Here is a 20,088-nt window from a genome sequence, read left to right on the forward strand (position 1 = left end):
TCCATGCAGAAATCCTTTGCCAACTCTCTGAACCAAAAATTTCTGTTGATCCCCATGCTTCGTGATCATCAAACAGAACCTAGAAGAGTATCTCAGTTAATAATTTCCATGTACAGTTTTATAATTCATTGATTTGACAATTTTACCATAATCTGTCATGTCATGATCATTTAGTATAATAGAGGAATCAAAACCTGAACTATTAGTCTCTGTAATTATATTTATTGACTTAAAAATCTGTGATAGAAAAAAAAGTCCAGGCCTTATACATGTTTAACAGTTGCAAATTAATCATGATTATTGTTACCATTTTCCAACCAACTAAAATCAAGCTGATTCATTTCTTTCAAAAATAAGTATTTTTTTTTTACAACTAATGGTGGCCTGAGAAAACAGAGTTTGTGACACAGTTTACCAACTTCCTATCAGAATTTGCCAAATCAGAATTCGTGGGGGGAGGGTGATTTTTTTCAATTTGGTGAAAAGCCCTGCAACACTTGCTTAAATAAAAATATATGCAGTGAACCAAAGTATAAAGTAAGCAGAACAGGCCCTTGTCACTGAAGTGGTAGGGAATGAAGCAGAGCAGATGCTGGCAGCACACATTTTCCTCTCCTCAGCCTCCCTGTGGGCCCCTCAGAGGGTCTCACACAAGCTGTGGCTTCCTCCATCTCTCTGAGTAGGCAGCATCAGCTGCCCTCGGCAGCACCACTGGTCTGTGCATGGGGCAGCCAGAGACTCCCTCAGGAGTTGGCCAGCACCAGTGAGGGATGGGAGGTTGTGGACAAATACACCATCTTCCTCTCCCCCTCAGTAGGATGATTCTCAAAGCTGGTCCACACGGTTCCCCAGAGACATCACAGAAGAAGTGAGCTCAAGTTACCCATAGTAGCACCTTGGTCAATGATGCGGTTTTTATTGGCTTCCTCCCTGCCCCATCTTGCCTCCCAAAGGATCATCTCACAAACAAATGGGAGACAGACAGAACTGTCTTCACCCCATTACCCAACCTTAGATGGCTCATGGAAGTCCTCCACACCTGGAAAATCAGAGCTACTTTAGGTCACATTCTTCATTGTACAAGTAAGTGGATGAGGCCTGCTGCTCCCAGCACTTGCCACACACACAGTACGGACCAAGAGTAGCATGTAACCATTGCTCTCCATTGGGCAGGTGCACCCTCTTCCAGTCCCCTGACTACCTAGAGTTGAAGAGTACCCTACATACCTCAACTACCTCATGGACAGTGTGCAACAGGCTGAGAAATTAAATGCAATATTTCTGATGTTAACAAAAATAGTCATCTACCTTTTAACATAAGCAAATCATTCCTGAGTTTCTCATTATCCATTCTAGGGGCTTCTCATTATTTTAAATGGAAAAAATTGTCATGTCACATTTCAATCTAAAACCCCCAAACCAATTTCTTAAAGCATACTTAAAACACAATAAAATGCATATGCACATGCACACACAGTGAAGAAACACAATGTTTAGATTTCTGTTTCATGATCACCCATTAGTAGAGTTGTTAACGTAGAGCTTCTTTGCACTAACACTGATACCCCTCTTGGCACAGGCAACACAAAGCCGATCTCATTTCTTGACATTTTGGTATATTTTTCCAAACTTTTACACACGATTCAGACGTCCCACCAATTTTTCGGTACCCAACTTTGGCTGCACGTTAGAATCACCCTGGCGAGCTCTTAAGAATCCCAATGCCCAGAATGCACCCCCAACCGATGGACTCTGAATCTATGTGGGGTCACAAGCATCCATGTTAAATGATTCTGATGTCCAGCCAGGATTGAATACCACCATGCCAGGTGAATCTGGAATGCAACTCAAGACGTTTTCCTGCACATCCTTTTGTTAATAATGTATTGAGTTTGAAAGATAAAAATTTATATATATACACACACACACACACACACACACACACATACACATTATTATGTATATATATACATATATATACATTATATATACCAGGTTCTGTGATATTAGGTAATACAAATTAGGTAATACAAAGCAGGAAATCTTTTACCAGGAATAGTCAACAGGAGACACTCTGTGAGGATATGTCTCCAGCTGATATGTGAGGTTTTAATTATGTGCACCTAACTGTAACAACGAATTTTGTTTGTGCTTTTTATAAATTACTGATAATTCTAAATTAATTTTTTTGTTCCAGACTCCTGACATTTGGCTCCTCTCTTAGCTGTATTATTTATATTCTCTTTTAAAAAATAAGTTTCATCTGAGTACAATGGTAGACTACTGTACTTGAAAAATCATCCCAATGACCAGGTTCTCTCTCCCCTCTCACCCATGCTTTACTCTCCCCTTGAAAAACCCCTCCCCACTCCTATTCCATCTTCTCCTAGATCACTCTTGCTCATCCTTTGAGATTCCACTTATAAGGTACCGCCCCTGAGAAAACTTCCAAAACCAAAGGCTAGATTAAGTGTCCCTCCCATGGATTCCCACAGCAGCCTGCACTCACCTCACACTATTATATTTGCTGTATTCCTTTAAGCTCTGTGGGCTCAAGGGTTCCTAATAGCCTGGCCCACAGCAGGTAGCTAAAGTTTTGGCTTGGTGTGTAACTGAACACGGAGCTGTTCATTTTCAGCACCATCACCACCACGAAACCCCAATCCCACCAACATCTCTATCAAACAGTGTCCCTGAGTCACACGTTCCGGCTACTGTTAAATCACACATCCTGGCATTTGAACTCCTATTTACTGGTCTGGGAATACATATCAGGAGGCAATGACTTCAAACTATGCGTCCTAAAGCATGTCTTCCACTTCCTGTACAAGTCCCTTCCCTGTCACTCTCCATGATCAATGTCCTATTGCAATCTTTGGTTCCACTGTCCAAGTACTGGATAAGATGGAGAGCATCAATATTTAGGGGTAGTGGGCAAGGAGACATTATTCCAGGACAGCATTCCTGCAGATATCACTCCAGCACACAGTCCGGTTTGTACAGCCTCTTGACCCTTTCTCAGTTCCTGACCTGGTCACGTGGGACATAAAACACAAAGGTGAATTCAGTTTCTGCTTATTACCACCAAACTCCACCTGCCTTTCTTAGTATAAATGAGCTTTTATGGTGAAATTTTTGGTGTCTCTGGCAATCATATTATTGCAGTCAAAGGCAATATCAACTACCTCAACCTAAAGCCACTAAGGCTCTGAGCTATACCCCATATGCAAACTCTTAATAGTATAATTGCAAGGAAGAAAAAAATGAAAAGACAAGACAAAGACATGAATGAGTAATGAGTAAAAGAACGTGTCTTCTCAGCTTAAGAATGACTTGGCACTCTAAAATTTATGTTCATAATTCAAATGAAGTATTTAGTGTTCAATTTTATTTCTTGATAACAAATTCCACATCTTCAACTTAAGGATAAAAGCTGAAAAAGCTTTTTCAGATATCAATTACCCAGGCAACACAACATTCTGATGGACAGCAAAGTTTATATTAATTAGAAACACACGGGGATTAATTTCCCTCAAAATAAACGTATTTATGAAACTTAAGGCTATAGGAGAAGCATTTGGCAAAACATCGTGTTGTGCTGAATATACAAAATCTATTTAAGGGAAATGCATTTATTCAAATTTAAAGTATACTTACATATTTTTGCTTCCAGCCAACTCAGCAATAATATCTTCATCAGTGAGTATATCATTTAAATTTATTTATACAACTTTTTTTGCTAATTGACTCAGATTCCTTTTTTAAGAAATCAGGAAAGGAGGGAGGGTAAAGAGTTGAGAGAAAAAGATTCAGCTGTATCTGTAATGTTCTATTTCCTTAAAAAAGATTTGAAACAAAGATGGCAAAGATGGAATCAAATCTGGCTGCTGGGTATGTGCTACACGTTTGAAAAATATAACAAGTTTCTGATAAAAGTGCACAGGCAATATGTCATGTTGTGTAAGAACATGGGACTTGGTTTGAGACACAACTGTTTGTGCTGTTTACTCATTCTGTGACCTTGGCAGTCTCCCTCCATTTCAGTTTCCCAATCTATAAAAAGGAAATTATGAACTGGTTCCCATCTGAAGGGTGAGTGGTATTTGGAAGAAAAAGACATTTTTATACGTCCCAGGTTAGGGTCTTGTGGAGATCAAGATTTTGTGTGACACTTTCACTGGGAAGTCCTCTCAGAAACACTACCAGTAAGAGTGTCAAGGAAGCCAGAGTGGGCAGAGAGTGAAGTTGAGCTATAATAGAGTTGCAATAGAGACCTTAGCCAATCCCATGGGGGCATACTGGAGTGTAAATGGATGTTCAGAATTAGGTAAAATCAAGGTGAGGGGACCACGCCTTTATACCTCTACATCGGCCTTTAAGTCATTGAATGAAGGCTACCCCTACAGAAAGTACCTAACTTGGGATAAGGCAGAGCCCTTTAGCCAAGAATAATGCTTTAAGAGGAAGATGACAATCACCCACAACAAACACTCCGATCAGCTGGGCATGATGGCCTCAATCTGGAAGGAAGGATCTGTGTTAAGCACCACAGCATCCATCATCAATAACTAACACACATCCTCAGTAACAGAAGGAACATGGTGCAGAAATAGAAAGACAAACAGCCAATAAATGAAAGAGTAGGGGGCTAGGTCCTTGGGCCCTATGTAGGATTGAATGGGGTCAGAAAGCCTATGAGAGAAGGTGGACTTTGACAGGATCAGAGCCTTCTGTAAGTCAGACTCTTCATATTCCTTGTATCTGTGGTATGTCCTTGTTGTTCTCTAGTATAAAATGTATGTGCACATTCCAGCCAATCATTACTTGGGCCAAGGCACTGAAGAGAAAACCACCATGCACACCTAGCATCAGTGGGATAGGGTGAACAGGAAGCCAAGCCAAAGAACCTCAGAAGAAGGTAAAATTCAGATGACCAAATTATGCCACTGAGTTAGCCATCCCTTCATCCCTCCTACACCCATATTGAGGAGATCTACTTTCCAGAGCTAAGCCTTTGCATTCTGGATTTCTGGATTCTGTTTTAACAAGGAGAGGCTATTTCCTCATAGTACCCCCTCCTTATCATTCAGAATGTTATGGGTCAACTGGGGTGACCATTTTACATCTTGGGAGGAGTAAGTAGGGTATTTTTCTGGTTTTTTTTTTATTGTTGTTGTTTTGTTTACACACCACTTTGAAACATTCATCCTTTCCAGAAAAGAAAAGGAAATCTAACATTTAGCACAAGATTGTATTTAGCTACAAACTCTTCCCTAAAATTAAGGCAGCTTTCTCAAGCAGGCTATGTTATCAAAGTCAGACAGCATGGCTTCCCTGAGGGAATAATTTGTACATGATATTCAGAGATCACATTTAATTAAGTTTTTAAACACCATATTTGGACCTACCAGTTTTATTGTATCAATGATTGCCAGTCACTTATTTATAGACAAATGTCATGTGCTCGTTCTATTGCACAAAAACTGATCAACTTGGATTCAATATGCTTTATTTCTAAGGCTTCCAAGAACTTTGCAATTAAAATATTGAAACATCCAAGAGGAGAGGTGTGTACCTAATTGTACAAAGGGAAGACATCTATTTTCACTCTTTCCTTTGACAACACTTCTGTGACAAAATCCTTAAATCTATTTGCACTTCAGTGTTTCCATCTCAACATGAGCACAAGCACTTGTATCCAATTGGCTCTAAAGGTATGGACTTGAAACATATAATTATCATTGGTTGTAGTGAGGTTCTATCTTTACTTCTTCAGATTTCTTTTAAGATGGGATATAAATAAATAGAAGGGTGCCATGGAATAAGGAGGGTCTGAACCAATCTACTAGTGTGCAATGGTAGTCAGTGAATTTTTAAATAATTATGTGATTCATTCAGTCCACACTACTAACTGAGTGGACTTCAGTTTATTTCACTACTCACAACCCTGTTGTGAGAGCCTTGGTCATCCAGCTCTGGTGACTTCATTCCCTACATAGGTGAAGGCCAAACATGTTGTGTACTTGTACCTGTAATTTCTTCATTCACACAAATGAGATGAAACAATCAATATAAACTACCCTAACTTAACTTCCTAAAGACTACCCATCTACTCCCCTCCCAACTCTATCACCTCTAGGAGATGCTAGAAAAAAACATGTGAAGGCATTTGTCATAGAGAACTATGTTTTCCAGTCCTGCTAAAACTAAACTACACATACACATACAAGACTACCTAGAAAGAAACACACTGGACAATTTCTTGCTCTCCTTTAGCTTTGTAAAAGATACTGTTCTTACATTCAATTATGTTTTTGCTAAAACAAAGTGTAGATTGAAGCAAGTATGTATGGATGGGTTTTCTTTTTTACACTAATCTTTTCAACAGTCAATGCCTGACCATGACATGCTCATGCACTATCAAATACAGCAACCACATAATATTTGAGAGTATGCTTGGCATACTCCTATGGTTGGCATAGGAGCTACAATCTTAAAGAGCCACTGATTACAGAGGGCTCTCATGAAATAATATTCTTCTTCCAATTCTTTTCTAACCATTTAGAATTGTAAAAACCATTCTTTTTTTTAAAGATTTATTTATTTGACAGACAGAGATCACAAGTAGGCAGAGAGGCAGGCAGAGAGAGAGGAGGAAGCAGGCTCCCTGTTGAGCAGAGAGCCCGATACGGGGCTCAATCCCAGGACCCTGAGACCACGACCTGAGCCAACGGCAGAGGCTTTAACCCACTGAGCCATCCAGGCGCCCTGTAAAAACCATTCTTAATTCATGGGCTGTGCACAACCAGGCAGCCAGTGGGCCAGATTTGGACCACAAACTGTAGTCTGCAAAATCTGATCTAGATCACTGGTTCCTAAATTTGTCCTCTCCTAGAATTCCCTAGGTAATATTTCAAAATTGTGCCATTCGGGTTACACTCCAAGTCAATTAATTCACAATCTCTGGGGGATAGTGTCAGTAACTTGTGAATCTCCTCAGATGATCCCAGGGTGCAGACAAATTCAGGACTCACCAGTCTTTAAAACAGAATGTCCCTTCAGCTACTAATCCTATAGACCATATGTACTGGGTTTGGCATCTGGTGTCTTTTCTAGTACCCTAACAAAAGACCTTGTATTAGTGGAAGGATACATTTCACGAACAAAATGTCATAGTTACAAAGTAGGTTCAGTTGCACATTATTTGTCTTTGACTGAGTGTCCCTCCCCAGTGCCCCCAGAAAGCAGTCTTGGAGACAAGTTATTTTGCATAGAGACATGGGGACATGATCCCAAGCAGCAGGAAAGAGAGATTGAGAAGAATAAAACAGGGAAGGAAAAAGAGCCAATACAAGGATTAGTTATCCAGCTGATCTCTGCGATGGGTGACTGAGCTTAAATCCACTGGGATCCACTAAGAAGTAGAGCAGAACATTTTTCAGAACTGTCTGCCTGGGAAAGGGAAGAGAGGGGCATTCACCCCCTTGCTCCCATCCCTCATTTGCCAAGGGCTAGCCCAGGGATTAACTCCCTAGTACTCCTGAATGGTACAGATTTAAGCGCAATGCCGCCAAATATCAAGCAACAAGATCCAGGCAGCCAAGACCAGTTGGGGTAGGGTCACTTGTTCTGAAAGCTGGTTGCCACAGCAATGGCTGAAGAAAAGGTGGGCATAGAAGATGGGGGAGTTTCACAAAAGGGGTGCAAAATGCCATCACAAACTCATTAGGAGCCTACAGTTTAGAAGCTCCTGTGAGTACTTTAATAGGTGACTCAATGTAGGCTTAGTACAATGCCATCTTAGTTAACTCCTCTTCACAAAACAATGTCAACAATGGTACATCTCCTATTAAAATGTATAAGTCAGACACAATTGGTCAAAGTTGAATTTAAACTCTTCCCTAATGCCTCTCTTCTCATTATTCTACTTAATAGTCCTATCAAACTGAAGTTCAGATCAGATTAGAAAGAAAATATAAAACACAGTAAAAATCTTCTATATAAAAATAACTATTGTCAACATTTAACTTCTTTTCTAGTCTGTCAAGATAGGTTTACATGGTGGAGATAATTGGATGTTTGTACCATTTTTGTACTTGAGTTAAATTTCAAGACCTCATGAAAGTTCTTACCTTTCCATCACAGCAGACAAAGTGCTTCCATTTGCCCTTCCTAACTGCCCCTTTCCGCATCTTCAAATGTGCTGAACACTCCGTCTTCCGCACCAATCTATACCTTTTTAGACTCCTACCTCCCTTTTAAGACCCAGGTCAACTGTAACTCACTAATCATTTTTTCTTCCTGCTCTCTCCTATTTGGTTATATGCCCCTCCTTCTCATGCCCACCATCCTTTAAACCTTCTTTCTACATTTTTTACTTCTATTCCAATCCTATAACACACACTAGTACTGTATATAGTGTAGGGTTTGAGGACCATGTCCCCTGCCCATGCCCAGTACCCCATCTCTACCTTAATGAACTGTCCTTTTTGCGGAACCAGGATTTGTCTTATCCTTGTCTTTTGCCCCAACTTAGTGTAATGTCTTGCCTGTAGAAGGACCTCCATAAATCCTTGCTGAATTAATGAATGAATGTTAGAATTATCTCAGCTGCAAGCCATGCACCACTAGTCTTGATACTTGTTAACTATACCCAAGCAAATATTAAAACCCTAAGGGATAGTATATGTGTGCTATTGTCGATATGAAAAGCCACAGGGTTTCCAAGTGCATTCTGCTTCAGAGTGTTACTGTGGTAATATCACAGTATGCCACGGAGGCCATTAGGAAAAAAGCATTTGGAGCAATACTGCCTGCACCTCTCTTAACAAATGAGCAGTTTTCCTATACATAAGGCCTAGATGTGCAAGAGCACTCTTCACAGATTTCACATAAGCAAGCAAGCTAGGTCAGACCACTTTCTTTTCCCAGCCATCAAAGTCCTTTGGGAGCCTCTGTTGGCAGAAAGCAGACAACAAGGAAGGCTAGGAGGTATAGTTCAAAGAGGTTAGCCTCCCTGGGTCAAAGAGCAGGGCAGACAGAAGTAAAGAGATTATTGCTGGATAAAGGAAATGCCAAGAGAATAGGAGCATAGTTGACACTGGGATTCACAGCTTCCATAGTTACGTATGAGCTGGAGCTTCTCATCTAGATAAGAGATCTACTGTGGTTAGACTCTAAGCTAATCACATAGGATCTGTGTGATTTACCTGCCAATTGCGTCCCTCTCAATTCAATATATTGTCATAGTGATGCTTTACATTGGGTCATGACTACTGGCACGCAGGACCCATTCTAGGCAGGCACCTATTCACTTTTCAGTATTAGGACTATGTGACTCTGAATTCAGTGCCCTATAACAACATATCCTCTTTATCCTAACTGTTCATGACCTGGCAAGTAAGGAAGAATACATGAGCCTTTATGTACATCAAAGTGAGGGCCTTAGCTTGGAGTGCGGTAGCTTGCGGTACTCTAAGCACAGCACAGTGATTAGCTCTTCATTGTTTTTGCATAGTTCTTGCCCCAAAAGGAGTTTCTCCCAGTAATTTGTTCCTGGGCTTTCGAGGTTCCTGTCCATCTACCAAACTCATTCTGATAGCCCAGGTATCTGCAGATGATGGTATAATTTCCTCTTCATGGCTTCTTCATGGGACAGGATTGTAACACTCATCTCTGTCCACTGAGCTGGTTTCCTTTTCTTCCCATCTGTCTGAGGGCATCAAAGTACAAAGTGGCCACTGCCTACCAGCAGCATGTGCTCTGAAGATGACTGGCTGCCTCATCAGTAACCTACACTTGCTCCTGCTCTTCCTGAGCCACTGTCATTTGGGGGTGAAGGGATTGAGGGAGTAATACATGAAAGACTCCAATGCTCTTCCATTTACATATTTTCTGGCACTTTTCTAGAAGGCACAAACATCGGGGGGGGGGGTGCGCACAGACTAAGAAATTCCCTGCGTAAACCACTTCTTTTTGGTCCTAGAAGCCATTTGGATCTGGTCAATTTTTTTGTAAGGACGGTTCTGCATTGCTTAACCAAGAATGAAAATATCCAGCAGAAAGTCTGTGGCTTATCATCAGTAATTCTCCCCATAAAGACCTATGAACAGTAACATACTCATCGTCCTTGTTCACAACCTGGGCTTCTAGGAGTCATTAAATTCACAACTCTAGAGTTCACAGGTTTTATCTCTCTATTCATTTTACCAAAAGATCAAGTAGGCCTGACTGATACTGACTTAGACCTCTCAAGTCATGGTATATGTGCACTATGCTCTAATTTTTTCTAGAGTCGTGAGCTCTTGTTCTACAACCTACTCAAATTAAAGTCTTTTCTACAAAGCTCAGTGATGGCAGCCAGGAGTTTCCCAAATGATATTTATGAGTTCCCCAGAACTCAAAATCACACATGTGTTAAGATGGACACTGTAAAAGCTCCTTATTCCAATGAGTAATAGCTCTTTTTTTTTTTTTCCTATCCACTGAATTCCTTAGCACGTAACAGAACGTATCAGCCCTTCGGCTTCTCTTTTGTTTACTTTTCCATTCTCTACACTGTACACGGTCCCTGCTGACTGGCTGTGTGACACCAGTATTTCCACCTCTCCCTCGATTAATGAGCAATGTATTGATGTGGTGGTTGACACATGTAATGGAGAGCAGTTTCTGCCCCCCAAGTCTCAAAGAATGTTCTGCCACTAGGAGGCAAGTTTCTGTACCTTTGTGGCAAAACGATAAATGTGTCTTCTAAACTTTCCCGTTTAAAGGCAAAACGAGACCAGCTTCTACCATTGATACAGAGTCAACAACAGCTGCCAAATAAATTACTTCATCCTGTGTACCCAGGCCTCAGAGATCTGGTTCTCAACTATGATCATGTTGGCTCTGCAAATGACAAAACTGCAGAGTAAAAATGAAAATAACATTACACCCCTTCTTCCCATCTTGTGTATTCGTTTGCTGAAAAGCTACTTTATCTTTCTTAAAGTTAGGCAAATGAATCTTAAGCCGATAACTCCTAGACAGAGAAAAGAACATATATTTTCAAAATTCTGTGTGAATACTGGAATCTTCATTTTATGAACCTCATAAAACTGCTAGGGGTTTTTTGTTTTTTGTTTTGTTTTGTTTTTAAAGATTTTATTTATTTATTTGACAGAAAGAGACAGTGAGAGAGGAACACAAGCAGGGGGAGTGGGAGAGGGAGAACCAGGCTTCCTGCTGAACCCAGAGCCCCATGTGGGACTTGATCCCAGGACTCTGGGATCATGACCTGGACCTAAGGCAGACGCTTAATGACTGAGCCACCCAGGTGCCCCAAAACTGCTGGTTTTTTAAGTCAAAAAAAGTGTTTGATATTGGCAATTACTTATAACTTAACTATACTCTCATCATAGGAGACTGACTTCTCTATCCAACATGCGTATAAGTATTAAAAGAATGGACTCATTCCCAAGAAAAAGCAAGGATTAATATGATGGACTTGTCCTGGGCCCTATGCTTCAAAGGCTTTAAATATTTCTTACAAGAAAGTTAAGTGCTGGGAAAAGAGGATACTTTTTCAAGAAGGAAACACAGATCATCAACATAAACTAGATAGTGATTATAAAAGGGTAACAAATCCACCACTGTAAGTATTTTCAATGTTAATTTGATCATTGTATTGATAACTTAGGTTATTATGTCTTATGAAATATATATTTTGTTCTTAAAAAGTGGATGAAAATTACATCATGCTACATTAAATTTAAGTGTACTGGATCAATTCAGCCCATATGCACATTTTTCTCCTCATGGGAGCAGCAATTTAATAATGCTGACTTTGCACACCTTTAGGTGGGGTGTATATTTTCCAATTACCCTTAGTTCCTCCATGAAAGCATTTGAACTTGAAACCCCTGCTATTAATAATAATGTCCAAATTATATATGAACTATTCACTTGATGAAAGTGTTGGTGCTGTTTACTCAGAATATGATAGGAAAATGTGAAAGGGAGGTTTTCTTTAAATAGCAAGCTCCTCTACTGTATGACAAGCTGCTTTAACTTGGAAATAATTTGTTATATGTTCAACTTTTTAGAAATAGAATGATTGCATGAAATAAAATACATGCCTTTTATCAAGAAATAAATTAGCTGGGGCACCTGGGTGGCTCAGTGGGTTAAGCCTCTGCCTTTGGCTCGGGTCGTGATCTCAGGGTCCTGGGATCGAGCCCCGCATCGGGCTTTCTGCTCAGTGGGGAGCCTGCTTCCTCCCCTCTCTCTCTCTCTGCCTGCCTCTCTGCCTACTTGTGATCTCTGTCAAATAAATTAATAAAAATATTTAAAAAAGAAATAAATTAGCAAGTGAGAACTTATGTGATGTCAAATAAAAGCCTGAAAAATAAAAGCACTTAGAAAATAGTTCACTTGCAATAAAGTACAAGGTAGTCCCGTTTCAGAAGGGATGGTATGAGGATGTGTGTGAGTGAGTAGGTGGGTGTGAGTGTGAATATATGTTTAAGACAACAAAAAGTAAGATTGCCATTAGTCTGCTCATGTAGAAAAAGAGCATTTTTTCCATGTGATTATCAAATCAACAAAGTTTATGCCATTTTTCAGACATCGACACTGCTAAAGTCAGAAATAACTTTTTTTCAATTAGATGAGTCCACTCTTATAAGAAATGTTCCAAGACATCACTCACTGAGGGAATCAGAACTGGAAGGTGATCTCTTTATTTTTGCTTTATTGTAGGGTAAAAAATTGTTTTCCCCCATCTGCAAAATATGATGCACATGCTTATTTATGAAGGAGGCAAAGCAAAATGTCAGTTTTACCTCCATGATGAAGACGGCTTTCAAGTTAGACAACTGAGTTTGGGCCCCAGCTTTGCTGCTTACAAGCTGCTAGTGCTCAACAGCATCCTTGATTTCCTCTTCTTCCTGAGTCCCACCTCTGGACTATATTCCCCAGCTTCCAATATAGTTCACTGTGGCCTGTGAATGAGTTCTAAAATAGTGATATGTGCCATTCCAAGCCTGGTCTATCAAAACATCCCAAGACCCACAGGAGGATGATGGAGACCCAAGAGCAAAGGAACCCAGGATAGCTACATGAAAAAAACTTCATTTGCTTTATTCCTCCCACCCCCACTAACATGCATGGGACTGGATATGAACAAGCAACAGACATACTGGGTTGTTTGTTACACTTTTTGGCTGATACTGACAAATACACTGTGAGCCAGTGGCAAAGTTACTCAATTTCTCTAAACTCCGTGTCATCATCAATAAACTGAAAGTAATAATGTACCTAATGGAGGGGGTTGGTATGAAAATTTAATATGACAATGTACAGTACTGAGCACAATACTTGTCACACTGAATAATGAGTAAATATTACCTATGAGAATGGTTGTAGATGCATGTTACATATTACAGTTCAGATTAATTGCAAAAAAAAAAAGATTATCATGTAATTTCTTCTGCTTGGCAAAATCTCCCTATACTTGGTCACATGCAGAATGTAGTCCTTACATTTAGCCAGTTCCAATACCATATATACTAATTAAATACTCCTTTGAAAAATTTGGATTCCCACAGGGCTCAGATTAATGTTGAACTGGATAAGTCACCATTACAACAGATGCTTGAACCACCGGAGTATACCCAATTGCTTTCCAAATTGAAAAATCAGAGAAATCACTATTAGGCATTATATCCTCAAGCATAAAAACTCCCATAAGCCTCAGACCACCATGGAGAAAATAGAATACCAGGCTATCTTGACACTACACCAACTGGAAAGGATGCTGCCTCTGCTGTCATCATCAGTCACAGTGTACTAAGGTCCCATAGGGTGCAGAACTTAATAAATGGCCTTGCTTAATAGATGTTAACTAATTATACCTAGAAAATCCCCATCCACCCAAGGCATATAATACAATATGCCAGGTGGGAAAGGCTAGGTTTCTCACTTACATCCTTCAAATGCCTCTTTGTGTCCTTGAGGTAGGGTCTGGAGGCAAAAGATCTCTCCTTTTTTGAAGGCTGCCCTAGTATCTACGTCAGGGGCCTGCATATTTTGACTTTAAAACATCTTAATCACCGGGCTTTCAAATCACTTTTTGGAGAATGGCAATCAGGTTAAATTCCTTAAAGAGGAGGAAAATAGGTCAGACCTCAACTTGAGCTGGTTCTCAGCGTGATTTACTCGGACCTCTCAGGTAATGGGCTGTTCAATGCAGCTAAAGCAGAGTACCAAAGAACGTATTTTACTTTGGCACAGGGTTCTATTTATCATAGTATGGAATATAAGAGAATGTTTTTAGCTTCTTGTGGGTGGCAGGATTACAGATTTGAGATCTTGATGAGAGATAGGAATCCTTTCTCTAGAAAAAATTGAAGATGTTTATAGACCCTCCCATTCTCATTCATAACTCTGCAACACTGGTTCACACACTAGATCATGAAAGTGAATGAGAATCCCCTAGAGGATTTCTTAAAACTGAAGGCTAGACTATCTTTGCACCCAAGACGGGAGTCCCTAAATATATAAAGAAAAACTATTAATAGATATAAAGGACTAAATTGATAAAATATAGTAAGAGTAGAAGACTTTAACACTCCACTTAAATCAATGGATAGATCACCCAGACAGAAAATCAACAGGGAAACAGAGGCTTGGAATGACACACTGGACCAGATGGACCACATAGATATATAGAGAACATTCCACCCTAAAACAACAGAATCCTCATTCTTCTCAAGAGCACATGGACCTTTCTCCAGAATAGACCACATTCTGGGTCACAAATCAAGGCTCAACCGATACAAAAAGATTGAGATTATTCCCTGCATATTCTCAGACCACAGCGCTTTGAAACTGGAACTCAATCACAAGAAAACGTTTGCAAGAAATTCAAACACTTGGAAGCTAAAGACCATCCTGCTCAAGACTGTTTGGATCAACCAAGAAATCAAAGAAGAACTTAAACAATTCATGGAAACCAATGAGAATGAAAACACTTGAGTCCAAAACCTGTGGGATATGGCAAAGGCTATCCTAAGGATGAAATACAAAGCCATCCAAGCCTCACTCAAAAAAAGAGAAAAATACCAAAAACACAAACTATCTTTACACCTTAAAGAACCGGAACATCAACAACAAATTAAGCCTAACCCATGCATGAGAGGGGAAATAATTAAGATTAGAGAAGAGATCAATGAATTAGAAACAAGAAATACAGTAGAACACATCAATGAAACTAGAAGCTGGTTCTTTGAAAGAACTAATGAGATCAATAAACCACTGACCAGACTTATCCAAAAGAAAAGGACCCAAATTAATCAAATTATGAATGAATGGGGAGCGATCACAACTAACACCAAGGAAATAGACACAATCATCAGAAATTATTATCAACAGCTATATGCCAGTAAGTTAAGCAACCTAGAAGAAATGGATACATTCTTGGAAACCTATACACCACTAAGACTGAAACAGGAAGAAATTGGCAACCTGAATAGACCAATAACCAGTAATGAGATTGAAGCAGTGATTGAAAACCTCCCAAAAACAAGAGTCCAAGACCTGATGGATTCCCTGGGGAATTCAACCAAACATTCAAAGAAGAAATAATACCTATTCTCCTGAAGCTGTTTCAAAAAAACCAACAGAAGGAAAACTTCCAGACTCTTTCTATGAAGCCAGCATTACCTTGATCCCAAAACCAGGTAAAGACCCCTTCAAAAGAGAGAATTTCAGACCAATATCCCTGATGAATATGGATGCTAAAATTCTCAACAAGATCCTAGCTAATAGGAACCAACAGTACATTAAAAGGATTATCTACCACGACCATGTGGGATTTATCCCTGGGATGCAAGGGTGGTTCAACATTCACACATCAATCAACATGATAGAAAACATTAATAAGAGGAGATACAAGAACCACATGGTCCTCTCAACTGACGCAGAAAAAGCATTTGACAAAATATAGAAACCTTTCCTGATTAAAACTCTTCAGAGCATAGGGATAGAGGAAACATTCCTCAATTTCATAAAATCCATCTATGAAAAACCTACAGTGAAAATCATTCTCAATGGGGAAAAACTGAGAGCCTTTGCCTTAAGATCTGGAACCTGATAAGGATGTCCACTCTTGCCACTGTTGTTCAACATAGTACTAGAAGTCTTAGCAACAGTGATCAGACAACAAAAAGAAATAAAATGTATCCAAATTGGCAAAAAGAAGTAAAACTCTCTCTTTGCAGTTGACACAATACTTTATGTGGAAAACCCAAAAGACTCCACCCTCAAATTACTAGAACTCATACAACAATTCAGTAATGTGGCAGGATACAAAATCAATGCACAGAAATCAGTTGCTTTCTTATACACTAACAATATAACTTTAGAAAGAGAAATTAGAGAATTGATTCCATTTACAATAACACCAAAAACCTTGGAATAAACCTAACCAAAGAGGCAAAGGATCTATATTCTAGGAACTAAAGAACACTAATGAAAGAAATTGAAGAAGACATAAAAAGATGGAAAAGCATTCCATGTTCATGGATCAGAAGAATAAACAGTGTTAAAATGTCTATGCTACCTAGAGCAATCTATACTTTCAATGCCATCCTGATCAAAATACCAACGGCATTTTTCAAAGTGCTGGAACAAACAATCCTAAAATTTGTATAGAACCAGAAAAGACCCCGGATCACCAAGGAAATGTTGAAAAAGAAAAACAAAGCTGGGGACATCCCGTTGCCTGACTTCATGCTTTACTACAAAGCTGTGATCACCAAGACAACATGGTACTGGCACAAAAACAGACACATAGACCAAAGGAACAGAATAGACAGCCCAGATATGGACCCTCAACTCTATGGTCAAATAATCTTTGGCAAAGCAGGAAAATATATCCAGTGGAAAAAAGAGAGTCTCTTCAATAAACGGTGCTGGGAAAATTGGACAGCTATACACAGAAAATGAAACTTGATCATTCTCTTTCACCATACAGAAAGATAAACTCAAAATGGATGAAAGACCTCAATGTGAAACAGGAATCCATCAAAAGCCTAGAGGAGAACACAGGCAGTAACCTCTTTGACATCAGCCACAGCTACTTCTTTCAAGACATGTCTCCAAAGGCAAGGGAAACAAAAGCAAAAATGAACTTTTGGGACTTCATCAAGATCAAAACCTTCTGCACAGCAAAGGAAACAGTCAACAAAACAAAGAGGCAACCCATGGAATGGGAGAAGGTATTTGCAAATGACACTACAGATCAAAGGCTGGTATCCAAGATCTATAAAGAATTTCTCAAACTCAACTCTCAAAAAACAAAAAAATCCAGTCAAAAAATGGGCAGAAGACATGAACACACACTTCTCCAAAGAAGACATACAAATGACTAACAGACACATGAAAAAATGTTCATCATCATTGGCCATCAGGGAAATTCAAATCAAAACCACATCAAGATACCACCTTATACCAATTAGAATGGCAAAAATTGACAAGGCAAGAAACAAAAATGTTGGAGAGACAGTGGAGAAAGGGGAACCCTCTTATACTATTGGTGGGAATGCAAGTTGGTACAACCACTTTGGCAAACAATGTGGAGGTTCCTCAAAAAACTAAAAATAGAGGTCCCCTATGACCCAGCAATTGCACTATTGGGTATTTATCCCAAAGATACAGATGCAGTGAAAAGAAGGGCCATATGCTCCTGAAAGTTCATAGCAGCAATGTCCACAATAGCCAAACTGTGGAAAGAGCCAAGATGCCCTTCAACAAAGGAATGGATAAAGAAAAGGTGGTCCATATATACAATGGAATATTACTCAGTCATCAGGACGAATACCCAGCTTTTGTATCAACATGGATGGGACTGGAGGAGATTATGCCAAGTGAAATAAGTCACACAGAGAAAGTTAATTATCATACAGTTTCACGTATTTGTCCAACATAAGGAATAGCATGGAGGACACTAGGAGAAAGAAGGGAAAAATGAAGGGGGGGAATCAGAGGAGTGAGATGAACCATGAGAGACTATGGATTCTGAGAAACAAACTGAGGGTTTTAGAGGGGAGAGGGTGGGTAGATGGGTTAGCCTGATGGTGGATATTAAGGAGAGTATGTATTGCATGGAGCACTGGGTGTTAAATGCAAAAAAATGACTCATGGAACACTATATCAAAAACTAATGATGTACTGTATGATGACTAACATAGCAAAATAAATGAATAAATAAATACCAGATATTTCATATTAAATAAATGGTCAAGAGAATTGATGTCTTTAGCCAGACAAATAAAAAAAAATCAGAAATGAACATCCAATACCACAGAAGTATAAAGGATTATAAGAGATTATGAAAAATTATATGCTAACAAATTGGAAAATCTAGAATAAATGGATGCATTCCTAGAAACTTATAACCTCCCAAGACTGCATCCAGAAGAAAAAGAAAATCTGAATAAGGAAATTCCAAGAAACACTATTCAATCAGTAATCAAAAAACTCCCAACAAACCAAAGTCCAGGACCAGATGGCTTCACAAGCAAATTCTACCAAACATTTAAGGCATAGTTATACCTGTTCTCAAACTATTATAAAAGACATAGGAGGAAGAAAATCTTCCAAATTTAATGTATGCGAGCATCATTACCTTGATACGAAAACCAGGTAAATACACTACATAAGAAGAACTACACTCCAGTATCTGATGAAATTGGATGCAAAAATCCTCCACAAAATATGAGCAACCAGAATCCAATAATACATTTAAAAAATCATTCACAATAGGGGCACCTGGGTAGCTCAGTCAGTTTGACATCCATCTTTGGCTCAGGTCATGATTCCGGGGTGCTGGCACTGAACCCGGTATCAGGCTCACTGCTCAGTGTGGAGCCTGTTTCTCCCTCTCCCTCTACCTACTGCTCTGCCTGCTTGTGCCCTCACTGTCTCTCTCTCTTTCTCTCTCCCTCTCTCTGTCAAATAAATAGATAAAAATGTTTTAAAAATCATTCACAATGATAAGGTGGGATTTATTCTTTGGTTACAAGGGTGGTCCAGTATTCACAAATGAGTCAACATGATATATCACATCAATAAAAGAAAGGATAAAAACCACAGGATCATCTCAATAGATGCAGAAAAAGCATTTGACCATGTACAACATCCATTCATGACAGAAACTCAACAAAGTAGGTTTAGAGGGAACATACCTCAAAATAATAAAATCCATCTATGAAAAACCTACAGCTAACATCATCCTTAATGGTGAATTACTATAATCTTTTCCTCTAAGGTCAGTAACAAGACAAGAATGTCCACTTTCACCACTTTATTCAACATAATACTGGTAATCCTAGCTACAACAATCCAACAAGAAATAAGATGCAACCAAATTAGTAAAAAGTGTAACTGTCACTCTTCTCAGATTACATGATACTCTATATAGAAAACTCTGAAGACTCCACCAAACAACTACTAGAATTAATGAATGAATTCAGTAAGGTTGCAGGATACGAAATCAACATACAGAAACCCATTGCATTTCTACATACTAATAATGAAGTAGCAGAAAAATAAATTAATAAAACAATCCCATTCACAATTATACACAAAGAGAATAAAATACCTAGGGATAAACTTTACCAAGGAGGTAAAATATCTATACTCTGAAAACTATGTAACACTAATAAAAGTGAGGCTGATACAAATAAATGCAAAGATATTCCAGGCTCACAGAATCCAATAATATTGTTAAAATGTCCATACTACCCAAAGCGATATACACATTTAATGCCATCCCTATCAAAATTCCAACAACATTTTTCACAGAATAGGAATAATCTTAAATTCATACAAAACCACAACAACCCCAATAGCCAAGGCAATCTTAAGAACAAAGCTGTAAGTACCACAGTCTTAGATTTCTAGATACACTACAAATGCTCTAGTCATCAAAATGGTATAGTACTGGCACAAGAACAGACACACAGATTAACAGAATGGAATACAGAGCTCAGAAATAACCCACACTTGTATGTTCAATTAATCTATGTCAAAAGGAGGCAAGAATAC

The sequence above is a fragment of the Martes martes genome, assembly GCF_963455335.1.
Source record: "Martes martes genome assembly, chromosome: X".
Classification (NCBI taxonomy): domain Eukaryota; kingdom Metazoa; phylum Chordata; class Mammalia; order Carnivora; family Mustelidae; genus Martes; species Martes martes.